Consider the following 22,159-nt stretch of genomic DNA (forward strand, 5'->3'; position numbering starts at 1 on the left):
TGAACAAGGTGGAGCTCTACAAGACGTGGACGTTCTCGGGAAGAATTCTTGCCTGCGGTCACCTGGCTTCCCTCCTCAAGGGAGCCTGGGGAAGCAACGGCCAGCCACTCCTGGAACTGAGCTTGTGGCCAAGGGGAGCTCAGGCACCTCGGGGGCTGCACCTGTGCCATGGGCGGGTCCTCTGAACTGTGGCCACTGTGCCCAAGAGAGACCTCACACACAAGACCCGAGGCAGTAAAAGCTCGACAAAAAGACAATCTGGAAGTAGGTTAAGGAAAAAAAAAAAAAAGGCAGCCTTCGCAGCATCCTCACAGAAGGAGTAAAGCACAAACGCTTTGCAAAACCAAGAATCAGGCCAGCCTGAGATGAGCACTACCAAGATGGAGGTGGCATGGCAGAGTAACATTAGGTTTCACAGTCTACCCGGGAGTGAAGAAACACCAGCATCATTATGGAATTTCAGAAATCAAAAGGCTAAAACAGCAAAGTATTTGGAAAAAGCACTAGTAGGAATCTGCAACCAGGGCCGAAGAGGAGCAGGACCTGAAAACACTCAAGACACGGGCTCAGCGTCTCCGCAGGCCGTTCCTGCTACCTAAGCACCCCTCCCCACGGCGAAGGCCAGGGAGCATCTGGGCCCCAGGCAAACCCACATGCTCGACCTAGAGTTGACCTCAGCTCTTCAAAACCAGGGACAAGGCCCAGGGACTCTGAAGTGGTCTTCTGGGACAAACCAGTGTCACCTGAGTTTGAAAGAGTGACCAGACCTCCAGGCCCCACGTTACAGCAGTTCAGTTGGCAGGAGTGGGGGAGGGGGCAAAAGTGCATCCATCACTGCAGTGGGCCAGGCACCCTGCCCAGCAGCGAAACGGAAGACCCCCGAGAATGGGAACCAAACCTAGGGACACCTCAGAGCACCACGTAGAAGGGAAGTGAGTTTTCCAACTGGGCAAAATACACATGACCACCCACCCCTCCCATGAAAATATCTAAAAATACTGGATAAACCATGTGTATGCTTAAATAAATAAACAATGTGTACACACACATACACACACACACACACACACACACACACGAGTTGGCAAAACTTAAGGAACACTCAGGCCAAAATCTAAGAGGAAGCAGAAACCCAATACTATAGCTTGGACCTGGGACGTCCCCCAGAGGCTCATGTGCTGAGGGCCTGGTGCCCTTGCAGCAGTGTTCGAACGAAGGGCTGCTGGGAAGTGACTGGGTGACAAGGGCTTTGACAAGTGGATGAATCCACTGAAGGGTTCATGGTGCAATGGACAATCGGAAGCTGGCGGGAACCTTGGAGGCCCTGCTCCCTGGCTCCCCACAACCTCTGCTTCCCAGCTGCTGCGAGGAGAGCAGCTTTGCCCCACCAGACCCTTCCACCATGATGTGCGGCCCCACCATAGGCCCAGAAGCCAGGGATCCAACCCAACATGGACTGAAGCCTCTGAAACAGTGAGACCAAAGAAATCTCTCCTCCTCTGTTTTTCTCTGGTATTTTATCAGTGTGGAAAAGCTAACCAACACCCCCAGAGAGGTAAGGAAGCATAAAAAAATGATTTTTTATTCTGAGGGAATTTACAGAACCAGGCAAGACTGAATCAGCTTTCAAAGCCTTAAAGGGCACAGGGGCCCAGCCCAGAGCCCAAGGTAAAAATCTAAGGAGATCTTACACCAGTGGAATCTGAGACCTCTGGTAAGTGAACCAGAAAGAAACCTGATCTATCTCCTCCCATCCCAGAAAACTACCTGTAAGAAAAATCAACTGAATTGATCTTTATCACTGAGCAGATGGGTAAACAAAGAAAAAACTCACCCCAAGAAGTCGTGATCACAAGACTGCCTACTACAGACTTTCAGTCCAAATTCCCACCCGAGTGACCCGAAAACACTCAGTGCTTATATTGCCAGTGCAAGAAGAGTACAGCCACACGGGAAGAGAGTCTGGCAGAACCTGGAGGAGCCAGAAGTGCCAGCGATTCCACACTCGGCTTACACCTTGGAGAAACGCATGCTCACGTGTGCCAGGAGCCATGGACAAGAATGTTCCCAGTCATTCCTTCCCAAGAGTCAAGATGAAAGCCGCAGGCTTCTCAGCAAGAGGAAGGCTAAACACACCAGGCGCGCAGGTGTGCTCCACGGCAGTGAAAATGAACGGGGCTACGGTGCCCTCGAGGGCAAGTCTCCACTGGAATGTGAAGTCACAGAACTCAGCAGAGTGGTCCCATGTCTAGGAAATCCAAAAAGAGCAAAATTAAGGGCTGGGGATGTGGCTTAAGCAGTAGCACGCTCGCCTGACATGCATGGGGCGCTGGGTTCGATCCTCAGCACCACATACAAACAAAGATGTTGTGTCCACCGAAAACTAAAAAATAAATATCAAAAAGAAGAGCAAAAATAACTAATAAATTATTTCGAGATGGGTCATAGGTGGAAAACCATGAAGCACATCAGGAGAAATCAATTAATCAAGTCAGAATAGCTGTGGAGTGAGTGAGCTTCCACTGGAGAGGGGACATGGGGAACATAAATTTCCCCTTTGTTAGATGGTTCTAATGTATTCATGTTTTCAATGTTTTCTGTGAGATGTATTTTGCAAAAACAAATAAATAGCAAAAAGGGGAAAAAAAAAAAAAAAAAAAACCCTGTGGAATGCCACACAGCTGCTAAAAATTGCAGCAGGACTGAACTCACCAAGTTCCAGGTGCAAAGGGCAGGCCAGAGAGGACAGGAAGACAAAGAGGGTGCAGGAAGGAAAGAGGACACCCCTCTATTTCTATTTAAAGGGACCCACTGTCTTCCAGAAGGATAAACAAGCTCAAGCTCATTTAACCAGAGGCAGCACCTGGGGAAGGGAGCTGGCCCCCTGCAGTGAGGGGAGGAAAGGGGCCTCATCCATTTCCATGTCTGTACCAGATACTAGCAAGTGTTACTGGGCAAAACAAGTAACTTTTTTTTTAAAAAAGGAAAATTAAACACTAATCCTTTGGGTTGCCACTTAATAACCCACTACCAGACTCTCCTAGGTTCAAAGGTAGCACCTCTGAAGCAGCGGCCTGGGTCTCCCCGAGGTCCCTTTGCCTCCCCAGGCCTGTGTTCAGTGTGCCAGGCGACGGCATTGGCAGGCAGCACTCCAGCCCACCCAAGCCCGGGGTCCCTCGAAGGCCCTGAGGATGGACTTCAACAATGACCGGACTTGGGCTCTGCTGGGCTGGCTGATCTGGAACAAAAATCTGAGTCAGCTGAAATGTTCCTTCAGGGCCATAAATCTGCTAGGAATGGTTACATTTGCCCTTTCCCCCAAAATGCCCTTAGCCTGGATCCCTGGAGGGGGCAAAGCCTCCTTAAGCTGGAGAAGGGAGACAGGAAAGGAAAAGTGGCTCCAAGCTGAACAAAGGCGGATACAGAACACAGGCCCACCAACCCCGCGCACATGCACACACGCCCCTTACTGGGGATCGAACCCAGGGGGCTTTACCACTGAGCTACACTCCTACACCCCCTCCCCACTTTTTCTTTTTTCCAATTTTGAAACAAGGTCTAGCTAAGTTGCTAAGGCTGGCTTCGAACTTGCCATCCTCCTGCCTCAGCCTCCCCAGTTACTGGAATTATAAGCACCACTGCACCCTGCTGACACAGCTTTTCCTGGAGGGCAAAGCATACCATCCCTGTCTTATGACTTTAGTCTCAAAGTGCTTCCCTTGGCAGCAGATGCCCTACCTGTCTTTTCTGCTGAAGTGACCACACTGGTGTGGTGTTCAAACCCCATTCTGAAGTTCCAGCACAGGAGCCATGAAAATCAAGAAGCATTTGGGAGAAAAATAGAAGTGAGGGTTGTTGAGTTCATTTATGCTAGGAGGAGGCCTCCCCCACCACACATGCCCCTCTCAAGTCCACACCACACGCTTGCTCTTTTGCTCAGTCCATTTGCCAAGGCACGCACAGCAAGAGCTCCATGCAACCAGAAGAAAGGCATTTCCCCGTGATCAGCCCTGCCAGGCGCCTTAGCCCTGCCAGCCCAGCCTCCCTGGGCAGTGGGAGGCTCACACTGACCACGTTGTCTCACCAGAAACAAGGCAAGAACTGGAGGCACTCAGCCCCAGAGCCTGTGCATTCTTCCAGGTGGTTCTCTCTCTCTCGGGGTAATATTTTTTTCCCCAAGTCGGTGCTCAGGGCTGATTGCTGACTCGGTTTTCTGACGGAATGTGCTTAGTAGCCCATCTTCCGCCCGTCCTCATTTCCTCTTTTTACTTACCCCTCCATCTTCCCCCAGACCACAGCCCTGGGGTCAGCTTCCTTCAGCCTCACAGGGGTCCCTTTTCCAGCATTGCACTTCAAGATGAAGACGATCAAACAGAGCTTCTCAATTCCTCCTCCACTCCCACACGACAACTTTTCTCTGTGACATTTGTCTTTGCTTCTCCCTTCTGCTGCAACCACTTGCCACTCCACACCAGTGGGGTTACTCCACAATGCGCTGGTCCCCGCCCTACCTCCTGACTCCCCCCACCCCTGGTCAGCCTGCACACTGCTGCCAGAAGGTTTCCAAAACCCCATTCACTGCTGGGTGGTCCCCAGCTCCAGCCCTTCAGGGGCTTCTTATCATCTGTAGTCCCCACACAGCTCTGACCAGGTACCCGATCCCCAGCAGCATCCACACCTACCAGGGCTCCAGAGGGCCAGTCCCTGTGTGCATCAGCGGGCAAAGCAGGGGCAGATCTCCTCCCACTGGGGGCTCCAACACCCTCCCAGGCCAGCAATGCTGGGGCACCACACTTCCCATGCCTGGCTTTTCTCATCACATGACTCTGCCCAGGGTATAAAGCATCTGCCCCTCCTCCCACTGGCCCAGAGGAGACCATTCAAGGGCAGGTGCTTCCAAGAGGTCTCTCCCGAATCATCCTGATGAAGATACAGCCCCTCATCCTGCAGGTCTTTGGATTCCTATTTTACCTCACAAGAGTTCCTCTGTGATTGTCCTCCAGTAGTGCTGTGAACAAGACCACCAGCAGGATGTGCCCACGAGGTGCCAGCATGACATTCTGCCACTCCTGTGAGTTATCTCATTTGATCTCCCCAACAGCCCCATAGAGAATATCTCATTGTCCCTCTTTTAAAGATGAAAAAAAAAAAAAAAAACAAGGATCAAAGAGACTAAGGAACCTGTCAGAGGTGACAGGCTGGTAATGGCTAAACCTGAACTCCATCCTGTCCACCTGGCTCCAGTGCCCCTGACCTCAACTACCACTATGCCCTTCCCTGCTAATCCAGTGTTTGTGCACTTAGCATCTCACCTGCCCAGACACTGCACTCAATTGACAGGACTACTGTCGCATATTAACTAGTCGATATTTGAACAAGCTTGTATTTTGCCCCAGTCACAGGAAAGTGACCAAGGGCAAAAGCTGGTACCAGGTCCTAGTGGCCTTACAGCATCCAGTCGAGAGCTGGGTTCACCACAAGGGCACAGCAGATACTTGAGGAAAGAACAATTTCCTGGAATACTAGACAGAAATGCCCGCTGTCCTCCTTGAAAACCACTCAGCTCACTGAGAAGACTCAGATTGGATCATGGGGAATTTATTCTGCCAGGTATTGTAATTGGCATTTGAGAATATCCGAATGGGGTCAGCCTCAGTGGTGCAATCCTATAATCCCAGCTATTCAGTAGGCTAAGGCAGGAGGATGGCAAGTTCGAGGCCAGCCTCAGCAATTTATCAAGGCCCTGTCTCAAATTAAATTTCAAAAGGGATAGGGATGTAGGGCAAGGCCCTTGGTGCCTCCCCAGACCTGCAGAAACAAAAAAGAAAAAGATCACAAATGAACGGATGGAAAGACAGCTCAGGTTAGCAGAAATACAAATAGCTATTGTGCAACCAGCTGACCAGGGCAGTGAGAAACCAGGGAGGCCAAAGAAAATCTAAGTCTTCAAGGAAACAGCCTGGGTAACAGCAGGGAGAGCTGCGCGGCTAAGAGGAGGCAACTCCCAGGTGATTGTGGAGGCTCCCAGAAGAGGCCAACACCCATCAGTCAATCAAGAAGGAAAGGAGTTTCAGGTTGGCTTTGCAGCCCTGGGGACCAGGATACTCTGTGACACGGTCTAACACCCTGTGGAACAGAAGCGTATTCTAAGAACCCCAGGACAGAAATCAGGATTGCTTCTCTCCAGCCTTGGCTCTGACTTGTTGGTAAAACTTACAGGGACATTGTTCTGGACTAAGTTTCTGAACTGGGCCCAAACAGACCAGACTAAAATCAAAATGGAATCAATCACATTGAAGTTTCACCAACCTGAAACTCAGCTGCTTATCTGATCCAATGAAAAGTCAGAATTAGAGACACAAAAGCCAAATTTCCCAACAGGACACTTTCAACAGGTATGAAAATGAAGCTCCCTTTGCCTCATCTTTAGTAACCTGATGTTAACCAGTTATTTTTCTATTGTTCTGTCTCCTGTCCCCACCTTACAAAGGAAACTGAAATTACCACGCTGCTTTTTTTTTTATGAATGCTGTATTCCTTTTATATATATATATATATATATATAAAACTTAATTTTATTTATTTATTTCTATGTGGTGCTGCGGATGGAACCCAGAGCCTCTCACACATGCTAGGCGAGCACTCTACTGCTGAACCACAACCCCAGCCCCCACACTGCTTTTTGAAAAAAAAAAAAAAAATTTATAGTTGTAGATGGACATCATGCTTTCATTTTATTTTTTTATACGGTGCTAAGGATCAAACCCAGTGCCTCATACATGCAAGGTAAGCACTCTGAGCTGCTGCTCCAGCCCCGAACAAGCTGCTTTTTGGTTTTTGATTCTATTTTCTTCAGCCCTTTTCTGTCTATAAAACCAACCTCCTGTGCCTCACNAAAAAAAAAAAAAAAGATTTTTAAACTAACTTTTGTAATTTTATGTTTTGAGAGTCTCTTCCTAGTGAAGCAGAGTGAGTTACTGATCTCTCTGAATCTCAGGTCTGTCACAGAGATTAGACATGTGGCTAAGGAAACAAGCCACAGATAGATTTCATTCACTTAACAAAGATGTTGGGATATGGGGGCAGGATAACAGCACTTAATGGTAGAGTGCTTGCCCAGCATGTGTGAGGCCCTGGGTTCAATTTATGTGTATGTATAGATGCCTATACGCACAAATATAGAGAGACAGACTTCTTACTGTGTTCCATGTTTGGTGGAACACATAAACATCCATTGGGTATTTCTGAGATACCTGGAGGGGAACTTGGTAAAAGGCAGACTTTCTACAGGTCAAGAATAAAAGGAATTTGACTAATTGTTTTTTAGAGATTAAACTGCTGGGCACAGTTGACTCATTCCTATAATCATCCTAGCAACTCAGGAGGCAGGAGGCTGAGACAAGAGGATCACAAGTCCAAGACCAGCCTCTGCAACTTAGTGAGACCCTCAGCAACTTAGCAAGATCCTGTCTCAAAATAAAAATAAAAAAAAAACTTCAGATGTAGCTCAGCAGTAATTGCCCCGAGTTCAATCCCTAGTATTGCAAAACAAAACAAACGAGAGAGAGAGAGAGAGAGAGAGAGAGAGAGAGAGAGAGAGAGAGAGAGATAAAACTGATAAATTATCCCTGAAGATGGAAGAGATCAGGTTCAAGGTTAAATAACTCCAGTCAAAGGTTTGCCTCACCTGGCATTTGTGCTCCTCCCCTGCCCTCAGGCCCCCATGCTTTGAGAAGAAATGAGCTATTAAATTTATTGAAGATCCCTGTACACAATGAGTTGCTTATCTCTTATTGTTTCAAGGTTCTCTGCCTTTCCAGTCTAACAGTGATGGATCTAACTATGGATCTCTTTGAATTTATCCCAGATGGAGTTCACTGAGCTTCTTGGATGGACCAATTCTTGTTTTGCATCAAGTTTGAGAAGTTTCTGGCTATCATTTCTTCAAGTATTCTTTCTGGCCCTTTCTCTCATCTTCTTCTACAACTCCCATCACGCAGGTGCTGATTCACTTGATAGTACTCCACAGGTCTCTGAGACTCTGTTCATTTTCCTTCATTCTTTTTTCTTTCCGATCCTCTGACTGAATCATCTCAATTTGCCTATCCTCGACTTTGTTGATTCATCTTTCTGCTACTTAGCACCTCTATTGAATTTTTCACTTTAGTTGTTACACTTTTCAGCTCCAGGATATCTGCTTCATCCTTTGCCACATCTATTACTTATTGATAATCACTATTTGGTCAGGCTTTGTGGTCACATTTTCTTTTAGTTCTGTAGACATATCTGAAATAGATGATGTAAGTCTCTGCCTATAAAGTCCAACATCTGGGCTTCCTCAGGAACAGTTTTATGGCTTACTTCTTTTCCTACATATGATTCATACTTTTCTTGTTTCTTGTTTCTTTGTGGGCTTCATAATTTTTGGCTTAAAACATGAGTAATTTTTTCAGTCCCTTTTCCTGTGAAATGTATCTTGGATTGTTGTAAGCCTTTGGTTAATTTCCAGAGCTCTGAAAAATCTGGTTTTGATGATGTTGCCAGTTTTACCATTATTATGAAGGAGCAGCAAAACCTTGGATAAGGGGAACGACTGTACAGGTGAAAAACTATATGACATTGGATTTGATAATGATTTCACAGACACGACACCAAAGGCAAAGAGGCCACCAGAGCAAAGACAGACAAATCAGATTCCACCCCAGCACTGGAAGACCAGCGGGCGGGCAGCTCCATTAAGTGGGTAAAAAGGCAATCCACAGAATAGGAAAAAACTTCATAAATCATCCATCAGACAAGAGATCACCATGCAGAATATATGGATGACTGCTAAAACTCAAGACAACACAAATACCCGATTCCAAATGGCCAAAAGATCTGAATGAATATTTTTCCATATAAATAGCCAATAAACACATAAAAAGATGCTTAAAATCACTGTGAGAAACATGCTCACCTGCCCAAACTCAAAGAATGGACATGAGAGACAAAGACCAGGTACATAGAAAATGAGGATTTTAATGATGGTCTTGCAAGAATCGGGTGCCTGAGGGAGCAAGCAGCATCCTGTCCCTGGTGTGCAAGGTAAGCCCCTGGTTTCTACTGGATGAGTACTATGGGAGCTTTGCTGTCTCCTGTTGGGAATTTGAAGGAAAGCACCTTCAGTTGTCCTCACTCCCTTTGTTCTCTTGTGGCAGAAGGCCTTCTTGGGGTGAGAGCATCTTGGCATATTCGCAGTTTACCTGTGGGTCAGGAGGCCCCTCCCCCACTTCCTGTGTGTCAAGGGCAGCTCAGGTGCCCAGACGGGATCTGCCATATCCACAGGCTATAGTGCTATTGTGAGTTAACTGCTTGTAACTTTCTACTCTGCTCTATTTCCCCTCTACATGCTATGCTTTCATCCCCAGTAATTTTACATTTAAGGCTAAATGCGGTATTCTGAAAATGGACCACCGGACTTGCCATTCTCCCAATCACTAATCATTAAGGAAAAGCAAATCAAAAGTATACTGACAACACCTCACTCCCATGGGGATGGCTGCTGTCAAAAAAAAGCAGACAATAACAAATGTCGGTGAGCATGAGGAGAAACGGGCCCTTGTGCACCGCTGGTGGGAATGCCATGATAAAGCTACTATGGAAAACAGCATGGGGGTTCCTCAAAAATATTAAAAATAAAATTGTCACATGATAGCAATTCCACCTCTGGGTATCTAGACCCAAAGGAAAGGAAAACAGGATTCAAAGAGATATTTGAGCAATCATATTCATAGTGGCATTATTTGTAATCACTAAATGTGGAAGGACCCCAAGTGTCCATCAATAGATGAGCAGATATGTCCAATTCATACAATTGGAATATTACTCAGCCTTTAAAAGGAAGGAGATGCTGATACAGGCTTCAACATGAATGGACTCTGAGCACATTATTCTAAGTGAAATAAGCCAATCACAAAAAGAGAAATACTTGTTACAGTTTAGATACAAGGTATTTCCCAAAAGCTCCTGTTAATTCAGGAACTCAGAGGTGAAATGATCATGAGAGCGATAACCTAATCGGTCCACCCTAGTTTGAATGGATTGACTGGGTGGTCACTGTGGGCTGGAGGAGGTAAGTCACTGAGGGCGTGCCCTGGAAGGGTGCATCTTCCCTGCACACCCCTACTCTCTGCTTCTTGGCTGCCAGGAGGGGAGCAGCTTCCCTCTGCCATGCCCTTCCCCCATGAGGTGCTGCCTTACCTTGGCCCAGAGCGATGGAGTCAGTCAACTAGGGACGGACAGAGACTTCTGAAACCCTGAGCCCCAAATAAGCTTTCCCCCCTTTTGAGTGGTTCTCATCAGGTGATTTGGTTACACTAACAAAAAAGCTAACTAAAACAACACTGTATGGTCTGACTTATATGAGATGGTACCTAGAGGAGTCAAAATCTAGAGGCAGAACCATGGTTGCCTGCAGATAAGGTGGGTGGGGAAGGGGGACTTGCTGTTTAGTGGCTGGAGAGTTTCAGTTTTGCAAGACCAAGAGAGTTTTGGAGAGAGGAAGGGTGGAGACGGTTGTACAGAAGAATGTGTTTAATACCACTGAAAACTGCCCTTAAAATGGATAAGACAGTAAATTTTATTCTGTGTGTATGGTATGGTCTGAATGCTGGCGTCCTCCCAAAATTCCCACTGAAACCTAATCCCTCCCAGTGCAGCAGTATTAAGAGGCCAAGTCCTGAGGAGGAGATTAAGTCATGGGGCCCACCCACACAGAATGGGACAACAAAAGAAGGTTGAAGGGATCTGCCTTGTCCCTTCCACCATGTGAAGAGCTGCAAGAAGTCACCATCTAGAAAGAATGGTCCTCACAAGACACCCAGTCTGGTGATGCCTAAGAATTTTTCTTATACCACCAAAATGGACAGTGTATATTATCACAATTTTTTAAAAATCTGAAGGGGGAGACTCCTGCAGAGTGAGAATTTCACACAGCATCCTGTCAATGCCTCCTCCACTCCAGTGTCCTTTTCCTGAAGCTGCACAAGCCTCCTCTCCCACTCACATGGGGCCACGTAGGCATCAGACATCAAGGGAGAGATGAGACGTCATGATGCACTCATCACCCACCGCTTCCTGGGGCCAAGCCAGTGGCCAGGACAGGAATGCAATTCCACATCTCTTTATCATCCAGACCCAATCTCCAAAAACAACTTAGTGGCACTAACCTCTGCAAGGGAGACTGGTGGCTCTCCACGGGGAAGTCCGGGACAGGCCAGAGGCCTCACCATTTGCAGAAGGATGACAGGGAGAACAGGAAAAAGAAGGCGCTGGGTCCAGCTGCCAGGATTTCCTGGTAACCAAGCCTAACCAGAAAACAAGAAATCTTCATTTCCAGACTCTCTTTCTAACTTGACTTGAACAGGGGGAAATGCCAGACCTGACCCTGAAAACTGAAACTTGAATTCTAGTGCTGCAGGGTCACAAGTATGGTTTTACAACGAGTCCCTGGTCAGACCAATCACAATGTTCAGACTCCAAGTTCTTCTTATAATGTATTCAAACTCTATCTATTTTGTGATCATAGTGCATAAGAAATGAAGCCTTAAACAGTTTGTCTGAATCCAGTCTCCTGGCGTAGCTCCCCAGGCAGAGAACTGCAGCTACATGAGAAGAGATTGGGCAATGTGGACTCCTCTATGTAGGGCTCCTGTACTGTGAGGCCAAGCCCATTTAGAGGCAATGAATCAGGGCTCTGCCTGGCAGGCAGATTCCAAGGCCAATGGTTCTCTTGGATTATAATGCAAATGTCATCCAGTTGAGAAAGAAATCCCAAAAATCTTAGGAAAGTAGTGTACTACAGTTCGAAATCATGCAATAATTTCCTTATTAAATAAGCTTCTTTAATTCCAGGAAGATGTAAGATTAACTGTAGATATGCTAAACAAAATAAAAAAAAAAACATGTATTTATAATTATTTATAAATTTTTTGTTAAGAAATCTGGGAGTTAGGCTAGGGGTGCAGCTCAGTGACAGGACATGTGCTCAGCCTGAGGCCCTGAGTTCAATCCCAAGTACTGGAAAGAGAGAATCTGTGCTATCCATTACTTTATGTACCTTAACATTTAATTTGGTCTGTTTCAAGTAACAAGTCAGCCTCAAGGCTCCAATTAAAATAAACGAAGTAATTTGTTTAGACTTATGATTTTAGGTAGGAATTTACTAGGTTTAAAATCAGTATTGGCAGAGGACAAGCACATGAAAAGATGCTCAGCGTCATTAGGGGAATTCAAACCACAATGAGACACCACTATAGGCCTTTTTATTTTTGGTACCAGGGACTGAACTCAGGGGCATCTAACCACTGAACAACATTCCCAGCCTTTTTAAATTTTTTTATTGAGACAGGATCTCACCAGATTGCTCAAGGCAACCTTAACTCGCTAAGGTACAGAAGCTGACTTTGAATTTGTGATCCTCTTGCTTTAGCCTCTCAAATCACTGGGATTACATGCGTGTGCCACCATGCCGAGACCTATGCCTTTTTAAATGGCTAAAATTATAAAGTCTGACTACCCCCAGTGCTGGGGAGGATGGGAGGAATTAGAACTCTCATTCACTGCTGGTGGGAATATTAAATAGTACAACCACCTAAGAGGGGTTCAACATGGAAAGTTACACATGCAACTACTGTGTGTCCAACCATGCCCCTCCTAGGCATTTGCCCAAGACAAAAGGAAATGCAAAAACCTTCACAACAGTTTTATTTGCAATTGTCAAAAACTGGAAGCCAGTGAGATGACCAATGACAAGTGAATAGATAAACGATATAATATCCATGTCATAGAATAATTACTCAGCAATATATAAAGAATGAACTCTTGATATGTGCAACAACTAGACATAATTTAAATAATTATGTGGAGTGAAAGAAGGCAGACAAAATAGAACACAAACTGTAGGAGTGGTTTTATGGAAAATCTCAGAAAATGCAAACTCATCTTTAATAACAGAAAGTAATTAGTGGTTACCTGAGGGAGGTGGAAGCAAAGGTGGGGGGTAGATTCCAAAGACGACAGGTGTGTCAGCTTGTCTGGACTGTATTGATGGTTTCACAGGGACAATTTGTCAAAACTTGTGAAATCATAAGATTTAAATATGAGCTACTAGTTCTATGTCAATAAAACCTCAGTAAAGATATTTTTAAAATAAAATATAAAATGGGGGCTGAGGTTGTACTCAGTGGCTGAGCACTTGCCTCGCACATGTGTGAGACACTTGGTTCAATCCTCAGCACCATATAAAAATAAGTAAACAAAATAAACATGTTGTGTCCATCTATAACTAAAAAAATATTTTTAAAAATGGAATAGGTACATTTATGAAAACTTTAAGAATCAGCTTAATGTATTAGATTTACAAGTATTATTTAAATATTGGGGAATTTTTTAATCATGCATCCCTCATGGCCAGCTATAATTTATAACTATAATTGGAAGAAGTATTAAAATAATTAAAATAAGAGGAATAATTTATAAATTCAATTTAAAATTTTCAAATGAATCTAATTAAGTCTTCAAATGGGACCAGCATTAATCAATCACTTTCAGAGTGATTGTTAAAACTTTCTAGAATTGTAAACAGAATAGAAAGATTTATACTTTGTTGTATTTAAGAGCTAAACTTTAAAAAGTGTAGACCTTAAAAGAAAGAATTCAATTTTGAGGTTTTATTTCTTTACCTTGCTGGGGATGGAACCCAGGCCCCCAGCAGGTGCTCCACCACTGAGCTGGATAGATTTCTGAATTGTAACTTTAACAAATTGAAAATACATATTTTTTTCTATCTGAGTAACTTCAAAAAAAAAAAACTTTGCAGTACTCAAACATCTAGGGGTAGAGATGAGGTATGGCATCCAGAATCTCACCCAAACATGCCACTCACGGTCACCCAAAACTCACCCAGTCGGGGCTGGGGATGTGGTTCAAGTGGTAGCGCGCTCGCCTAGCATGCGTGAGACACTGGGTTTGATTCTCAGACCTCATAAAAATAAAATAAAGATACTGTGTCCACCTAAAACTAAAATTTTTTTTAAAAATAAAATAAAAAACCTCACCCAGTCATTTAGTCTCTGAATCTCAGTTTTCTCATCTGTAAGAGAGAAATGTTTCCCAGAATAAACAATATATTTGCTATTAATTGATAGACCCAACCTGATCTTTTCTTAAAATTGGGCATCTCGCCACAAAACCATGAAAAGATAATTTCGGCTTTACTATAAATTACTGAAAATTCTGAACCTACTTGGAATGCCTGCCCGTGCCCTGAACTCACCCATGTCCGGTTTTCCCTGACCAGATAATAACCCTTTCCTAAACCTTAGTGAGGCCTCATAAATTCTGGCCTTCCCTGGCCGGATAACGACCCTCTCTGAGTCTCTAAGATCTCCATAAATTCTGATGCCTCTGATGCTGGGGCCAGCAAAAATGTAAACTTGTGTTATGCTCCTCAGAGTGTTGTTATCTGTAACCCCCCTTTGTTAACTTTTTGGGCTATAAAACTGGGCCACAAAGAAGCCTCGCCGCTGTCCTTGGCTCCCACGATTTTGATGGGCAAGGCAGCCCGGCCGGTCGAAATAAGAAGCTTGCTTTAATTTGATTTTAATTGGAGTCAGTGGTCTTTTCTTGCATCCTGGTCTAACATTAATGATTTATTAATAAATTTTATACTGATAAATAGCACACTGGCCAACACATTGGCATAAAGAAATGAGCAGCACAATACCATTGCTAGTTACTGCAGCCGGGCCAGATCCTGGGCTGACCAATGGGCAGACAGGAGAAAGGTGACACACATATCCTCAGAGACTGAGCATGACTCAGCACAGCCAGGTCACAGAATTTTCCGCAGCCTCAGCCGGTGTGGATGTCACGGCGTCTCAAGTTGGTCAGGAGAGAAGCTGCCCCAGAAGGAGCCACCTGCTAGTGATGCCCCAGGCCCGCCCCTCCTTGGCAGCAGAGAATCAGGACAAGCAAGTAACAGAAGCACTGCAGGCTGCGGTGGTGCTGGGAGGACCTGGGGAGGTCTCCCAACATGGTATTCAACAACAGCAGCAACAGCAGGCACCCACCTCCCCCCAGGATCACCAGGGAGAAAGCTGCGGGGGGGGGGGGGAAGCCCCAGCTGAGATGACAGAGCCTTGGTTACAGTAACTAAGAAAAGCTCCAGGGAATCAGCTGGGCCTGGGGGACTGATGAGCCCAAAGAGCTTTGACAAATCAGATGACCTGGGAGAAGAAGGCCCTTCTTGGTGACTAATTTTCCCTTCCAACTGATGGATTTGAAAGAAACATCAATAAAAAAATGACAATCTTAAAAACAACAGTGTTAGCATCTTGGATTCTGCTCATCAGCCTTCTCTGGGCTTCAGTTTCTTCAGCTCCTTAAGACAGGTGGTTTAGAGGTACTTCACTCAGCGCCCCCACCTCTCCTTGTGGGATGCAAGCAAGGGAGATGACATCCAACTCTACCAACTGAGAACGAGTGGACAGAGAAAGCAGAGAGAACAGGTGGTGGGTACCTGGTGGAGGGTTTCCATCCCATTCCCATCAGCCTTTTCTCCATCAACTTTCTAAGCAAACTCAATTGTAGAGAGGAAAACAGCTGGTGCGAGCCCAAAGCCTAGGGCAAGAGGACTGTGGAAAATCTCAAAGGAGACAGACTCCTAGGTCATGAAGGGCCCCCAGAGAAAAATCCCTAAAATACAAAGGGTGGAAACCAAGACAAGCTCCTGTACAAAGGAATCCCCACTCCACACTGAGCATGAGCTCTGGGGAAGAAGAGCCACAGAGTCCCCAGGACACCTAGCTGTAACACAGGAAGAGCAGCTAGCCTGCCTTGGGAGGAAGGGAAGGCTGCCTGACCATAGTGTCCTGATCATAGGGAGAATGCCCGGCAGGCTGCCCAGCTGGACTGTTTTTGCAGACCAGCAGGAGACAGGTCTGAGTTTCAGTGGAGCCCTGCCAGGCAGCCTTAGCATTTAGGCTGAGGACATGCAACTGGATCTCCCAGCCACCTGCAATCAGAGGGAAATCAGCATTAGGGGAAACCCTAAAAGGGCAGGTGATGGAGGGCAGTGCTGCCTTGGCACTAAGTAGAGGGACAAGTCCAACTTCATCTCCTTGCCACTGTAGTTGGCCGAGGCTGGGAACACGTGTCAAGTATCTTTATAACTAGCTGGCAGAGCCACCTCTCATGCCCCAGCTGCATGCTTCTCAGAGCCCCTCCGTGCCCAGCTGCCCGCCCTCTGTGACCCCTGAAGAACGGCTCTTCTCAGAGGCAGCCCTGCCTGGGGATGCTTCCTGTGGGTCATCAGGCGCCTCATCATCCTCCCCCTGCCAGCTTCCCAAACCACACCCTTCCAGCAATGGGGCCTCCTGCTGTGGCTGGCCAGCTGCCAACTGGGGCCAGCAGGGAAACAGATGTCACTTTCCTATGAAAACCAACGAAACCCAGAAAGACCAAGCTTAAATAGAGATTTTCAAAAATCAAAGTGTGGTCTTTTTTCTTGACTGAGCTTGAGACGTGACATGACAAGACTCATCTCCAGCTGCTCCCAATGAAGTCACCGCCACGTCCCACAGGCCTGGGTTCAGGCACAGGACTTACCCTCAGCGTTCCGTCAGCCCTCGAGGAAGCAGGCACTATCTAAAGAAAAAGAAAAAGTATTATTGTCACTTCTCCAGGCACGCCTGGGAGAACCTAGGAGTGGCCAGACATAGCGATTCAGAACCGAGAGAAGATCTGCTAGCTTGCTTCCTCTTGGGGGCTCCATGGGTGCCACCAGAGCAGCACGGGGCTGAGGGCACACCAGGTATTGACCAGCTGTCCCCACCCTTTGCTTCTTGCCACCCACTCCTGTGACCCTGCAGCCTGATTCCTCCTCTGTAAAATAGGGACAATAACAATACCTACCTCACGGGCTCACAGGAGTAACCAATGCGTAACACACGCAATGGCTACACTCGGACGCTGGCTGGACCGCTAGCAGGATTTAAGAAAAACCCTTGTGTGGTCCCCACTACACAAGAATAAGAAGTTCCAGAAACTGTTATTGTTTCATCTAAAGGGCTTCCTCTTCCCACCCACATTCTCTGTGCAGCTGCCTCTAACCTCAGGAGCTACCTGTCTCCTGACTCCTGGGCTCTGGTTTTCCTATCTCTCAATGCAACTTGACACTAATGAAGAACTGTCTTACGTGATCTGAGACGTGTCTCCTATTTCCAGACTGTGCCCTCAGAGCCTTTCCTGCAGAGGCCCCTCCCTGCCCTGCATAAGAAGAGTACATTCATGCCGTGGGAGCCCAAAGGTGGTGCATGGCCACTTTCTGGAGCTTACAGACTGCTTATTTTCCAAAGGCCACATCCATCAGACAGCTCAAGCCACTGGTCAATAAATAGCAAATTGGAGACACACACCAGCAAGGAATTGAATATGTTCACAGAAAACCAGCTGCCTTGGTAGATGATGTCAAAGCTGAAATTTAATGTTTGGGGCATTCAATTCAATAAAATATTTATGGAGTGCATGCATTCACAAGGAATTATGCCAGAAGATACCAGCTCTGCCAAAAAGTGCCCAAACGCACATTATTAGGGGCTAACTTTAGAAGGCAAAAGCAGAAGACTCAGGTCCCCAAGGAAGGTCTCCAAGTCCAGGGCCAACCCCAGCCAGGCCATTTCCCAGCCATGAGACTTGGAGCAAGATAGTTAACCTCTCTACATGTGGGGTTTAGTAAGGCCCCTGTCACTACATAGTGAGAGCACGTACAGTTTGGCTCTATTATTAATAGCAAATGATAATAAACCATTACTTATCATTACAAATGATTTGTTATTAAAAGAAAGAATCCACATCCAGCTGAACAGATCTGGCCAGGCTTAATATAGGAAAGCCCTGAGTACTGAAGAGTAAAAGGCCCTGAAAAAAATCAAGTCACTGGGAACAAGAAGAGGGACACTAAGAAGTGAGTTTGGAGGGTCAGTGAATAGTCTGACGGTGGGGCCCAGGCAGAAGAGGTTACCAATGGGGTCAATGGATGAAAAAGCCCAACAGAAGGACCATGTTGGTTAGTCCTGAACGCCAAGATGAGACAAGCTCCCCATTCAGTAAGCAAGAGGAAAGGGCTTGTTCCTTTGGTTATTTTCCATCTTTTACTATCAAGCCCTCGTTCTCTGGCAAAGCGTCCACAGCAAATACCAGAAGGCAGCTAAGAGAGAATCCAATCAGTCAGGCCCAGAGGTGGTTTCAGCAAGGGAGCAGGCAAAATGCCCCCCTTCTCAAAGGACACCTCTGGAGGAGAAACTAGCCCCAGAGCAGGCCTGGGACGTGCAGAACAGGGCCCCATCCAAAAAGAGTACGCTGCCACTGGGAGGCAGCCAGAGAAGTCCACACTCACCTCCAACAAAAACACAGTCCCGGGTGAGGACCCGGAAAGGGCCAGAGAGGGGACTCCCTCCCAGATTCATTGGTCTCCGCACGTGGTGCTGGTCATTGCAGCCGTCCCTAATGACTACTTTCTGGGTGCCCCAATTTCTACCTTGCTCTCCTCACCCATGCTCAGCTTAAGACATTTTCTACTGATTTATCCAAAACTTTACTAAGCACCCCTGTTGTTCCCAGCCCTGTGTTAGAGACTGTGAGGATACAAAGAAGACACAGACAGCTGTGACACGGAATGAGACATGAACCTGAGATCCAGCCCTGCCACTGGTCCCAGAACCTCCATGCACAGGGTTGGGAGGACAGCCACACAGCACAGCACATGGGGTACTGGGAGTGATACAGAGAAATGGAGGAATAGGACATGGCGGTTGTCAGAGGCAGAGGACCCACTAGAGGGGAGCAGTGGCACAGAGACGGGTGAGCCAAGATGCAGCAGGCTTCAACAGGGACAGAAGAGGACAGAAGGTGCAGAAGGGGGCGCTGGGGTAAACTGGAGACACCTGGGACGGCAGCCTCAATTAATTAAAAAAACAACAGACATTGACCAACCACAGTGAACAGAGCCCTTTCCCTAAGGGCAGGGGACAGAGCAGCCACTAAGAAACAAAGGGTTGGGCTGGGGCCATAGCTGAGTGACAAAAGCGCTTGCCTGGCATGTGTGAGGCACTGGATTCAATCCTTAGCACCGCATAAAAATTAACAAATAAAAAAAGGCATCTATCTATCTACAACTAAAAAACAAAATTAAAAAGAAAATAGAAAAAGAAAAGAAACAAAGGGTGAGCCGGCAGGATGGCATATGCCTATAATCCCAGTGGCTCAGGAGACTAAGGCAGGGGATCATGTGTTCAAAGCCAGCCTCAGCAAGGTGAGGCTCTAAACAATTCAGTGAGACCCTGTTCTAAATAAAATACAAAAAAGGACTGAGGATGTGTCTCAGTGGTTGAGTGCCCCTGAGTTCAATCTCTGATACCCCCCCAAAAAAAATAAATAAAAGAAAGAAAGAAAGAGTGAGTAGGGCATGGTGGCACACACCTGTAATTCCAGCTACTCTGAAGCTGAGGCAGGGGGACTGCAGGCCTGCCTCAGCAACTTAATGAGACCCTGCCTCAAAATAAAATAAAGTATAGATAGATAGATAGATAGGTAGAGAGAGAGATTGAAGGGCTGAGAAAAGAGCTCAGTGACAGGACCCTGGGTTCAATTCCCAGTTCCACAAAAAAGAAAGGGGTGGGGGATGGAGGGATGAGCTGGCTTAGGGTGTAACTCAATAGCAGAGTATGGTGTTTACCATGCTCAGGACCCTGGGTTCAATCCCCAGCATGCAAAAAAAGAAAGAAAGAAAGACAAAAAAAAAAAAAAAAAAAGGACTGCTGCTCTCAAAGAACTTAGCAGAACACAAATGAACACAACCGGGGCTCAGGTCTGCTGGTTCCCAAACAAACGCCCAGCTGCCCCTGGATCCAATCCTCCCCGATTTACCCGCACATTAGTAAATCCTAGTTCCCTCACCTGTAGCAGCCGCTTCCCATGACCAATTTCTCATACCCCCTGAGAAGTACTATTTTCCCCATTCTTTTTCCTCAGCCTTCCACTTGCAGGCTCTCATTGCTTGGAACTTGCTCCTCTTCCATAAGACCTTTGTTGCTCAAATCCAATCACTGCTGCTACACTGCCAGCGGCACAAAAGTAGGTTCACCACTCACCTCTCCTACAACGGCTGCCCTTTTAGCCCAGGGGCCAGTCCCCTTCTCTCCCGCTTTAGCATGAGGTCTGCCCTGGCTTGCAGGCCTCTACCACACTTCCTCTTCTGGGCCATACCTTGCTCTCACCTGCTCTCTACAAACATCTGTAGCATGCTGACTTCTTCTTAGGTTTAATTTTTCTCTCCTCCAACCAGTTTGTCAGCAGTTCTAAAACAAGGATTAACCTCATCACCTACGTAACCCCTCAGCACCTAGCCTAGGGCTCTGCACATGATGAGTTTAAAAGTTGAAGCATTAAGATAAAAAGAAAAACAGAAAGCTGTAGCTGCAAGTAAATAGGAAGGCTGAGCATATCCACCCCCTACATAATTATTTGCATCACATACAAGGAAAGATTGACAGGCGGAAGGCCAGCCAGGGCTGCTGGTGGTAGTGGGTAAGGGAGCATGGGAGAGTCTGAGGGCTCTAGTTGCGATCTAGCAAGTGTTGGCACTTATCAGAGCCTCAGTTTTCTCAGCTGCAGAATGAGGATAATGAGCCCTGGGCTCCTCCTTTCACAAAATGAAAAGGCAATCGGATTTTTAAGAATTTCAAAGCTGCCAGGGACCTTGGGACTTGGCCTAGTTCCATCATCTGTAAGATGAGGAAAGAGCTCTCCAAAGGTAAAACAACTCGCTGAAAGTACACAGGGCAAGTCACCCTGGGAGGAACCAGCGGGACAGGGCCTCAAGGATCAGGCTTCCAGTCGGACGCAGGAGGGCACTTTCCAAACGCACTTTGTAAACCACTAAAAGCTGTAGAAATAATGGGCTGAACCCAGCCGCACCTCCTAACTGAAGGGTCTTGAATCATTGTGTCTAAGCATCTCAAGTTCACTTCTACATCTGAACCAAGTGCATCCTACTGGAGACGGAGTGCAGCCACTTGGAACAAGGAAAATGCCAGCCTTACATTGCCACAACTTCCATACAGTCAGTGAGATGGGGTCAGCTTGGTCTTGGTTTGAACCCTCAGGGACCTGGCGCGAGGCATTTTAGGGCCCAGTGCGTCAGTTTCTCCATCTGCAAAATGGGCCTGAGAGCAGGACTAAGGGCGCCTGTAGCAGCCAGAGGGGCGGGATGAGGTGGCGCCCGCCCGGGAGGGATGCTCACGCGGCATCTAGCCCTAGACGCCTCGCGGTGGGGTCCGGGTGTGGATAAGGGAGGGGGCGGGTCCGCGCCGGCCCGGTCCCGGCTGGAGGAGGAGAGACTGCGCACGTCGTGTCGTGTCGTGTCGTGTCGCGTCGCGTCGCGTCGCGCTGCACGCCGCCCGCAGTCGTCCCCTCCAGCCGTCACTCGCAAAGCCCGCGCCTCCTTTGCGCGCGCGACCCTTACATAAGCGTCCCTGGCGCCGGCGCACGCCCACCAGCTCCGACCTGCCGCAGGAAGAGGAAGGTGTAGAACGCCGCGGACACTCACCTCCTCCCAGGCGCTGCAAGTCGTCGCCGCTGCCTCTACGGCCGCTGCCTCCGCTGACAGGGAACAGCTGCAGTCTCCGTGCAACCGAACTTGCTGCAGTCCCAGGCCCCGCCTCACGGACTTCCTATTGGTCCAGGCAGCCCAACCCCTCCTGGAATTGGGTAATATTCTCCGTCACTCACCACTCCTCCGCTTAGGACTCCTCCCTACGCCCACCTACCGGCACGTTTAAGCCTTGGCGCGCCACGTCAGCCCCGCCCCTCGCGTCTCCGGAGGGTCCCTGGATTGGTGGCAAGGCCAGGAGAGCCCGCCCCAGGCGCACCACCGCCTACTCTCTTGTCTCCGGAACCTCACGTGGGCAGCTCAGCCCCGCCCCCGCCCGCAATAGGCGGAAGTGGCCTGGCTCCGACACGTCGTGATTGGCTATCGGCGGGGGTGGGGACGTGCAATTCATTCATCCGGGTAGCACGTGTCTCCCCAAACCGCAAGCATAACAGATGCGCCCCGGTTCAG

At 47.4% G+C, this 22,159-nt stretch overlaps 1 protein-coding gene across 4 annotated transcripts in view; it reads right to left on the reverse strand.

Moving 5' to 3' along the window:
- Pc (pyruvate carboxylase) overlaps nucleotides 1-21,746 on the reverse strand; it is a 104,891-nt gene extending 83,145 nt beyond the window's left edge. The window contains exons 1-2 of one of the 4 annotated variants that reach the window (XM_015503192.2): nucleotides 21,647-21,746; nucleotides 16,648-16,686 (exon numbers count right to left, since the gene is read on the reverse strand). The gene's annotated coding sequence lies outside the window, so the exon portion shown is untranslated. Of the gene's footprint in view, nucleotides 1-4,682; nucleotides 4,702-4,971; nucleotides 4,991-11,207; nucleotides 11,227-16,647; nucleotides 16,687-21,646 lie in introns of those variants that run through there. The other 3 variants (XM_048807702.1, XM_015503197.2, XM_048807700.1) reach the window with 3 other exon arrangements.
- Nucleotides 21,747-22,159: the final 413 nt, after the last annotated feature.

The sequence above is a fragment of the Marmota marmota genome, unplaced genomic scaffold (genome assembly GCF_001458135.2).
Source record: "Marmota marmota marmota unplaced genomic scaffold, marMar, whole genome shotgun sequence".
Taxonomy (NCBI): domain Eukaryota; kingdom Metazoa; phylum Chordata; class Mammalia; order Rodentia; family Sciuridae; genus Marmota; species Marmota marmota.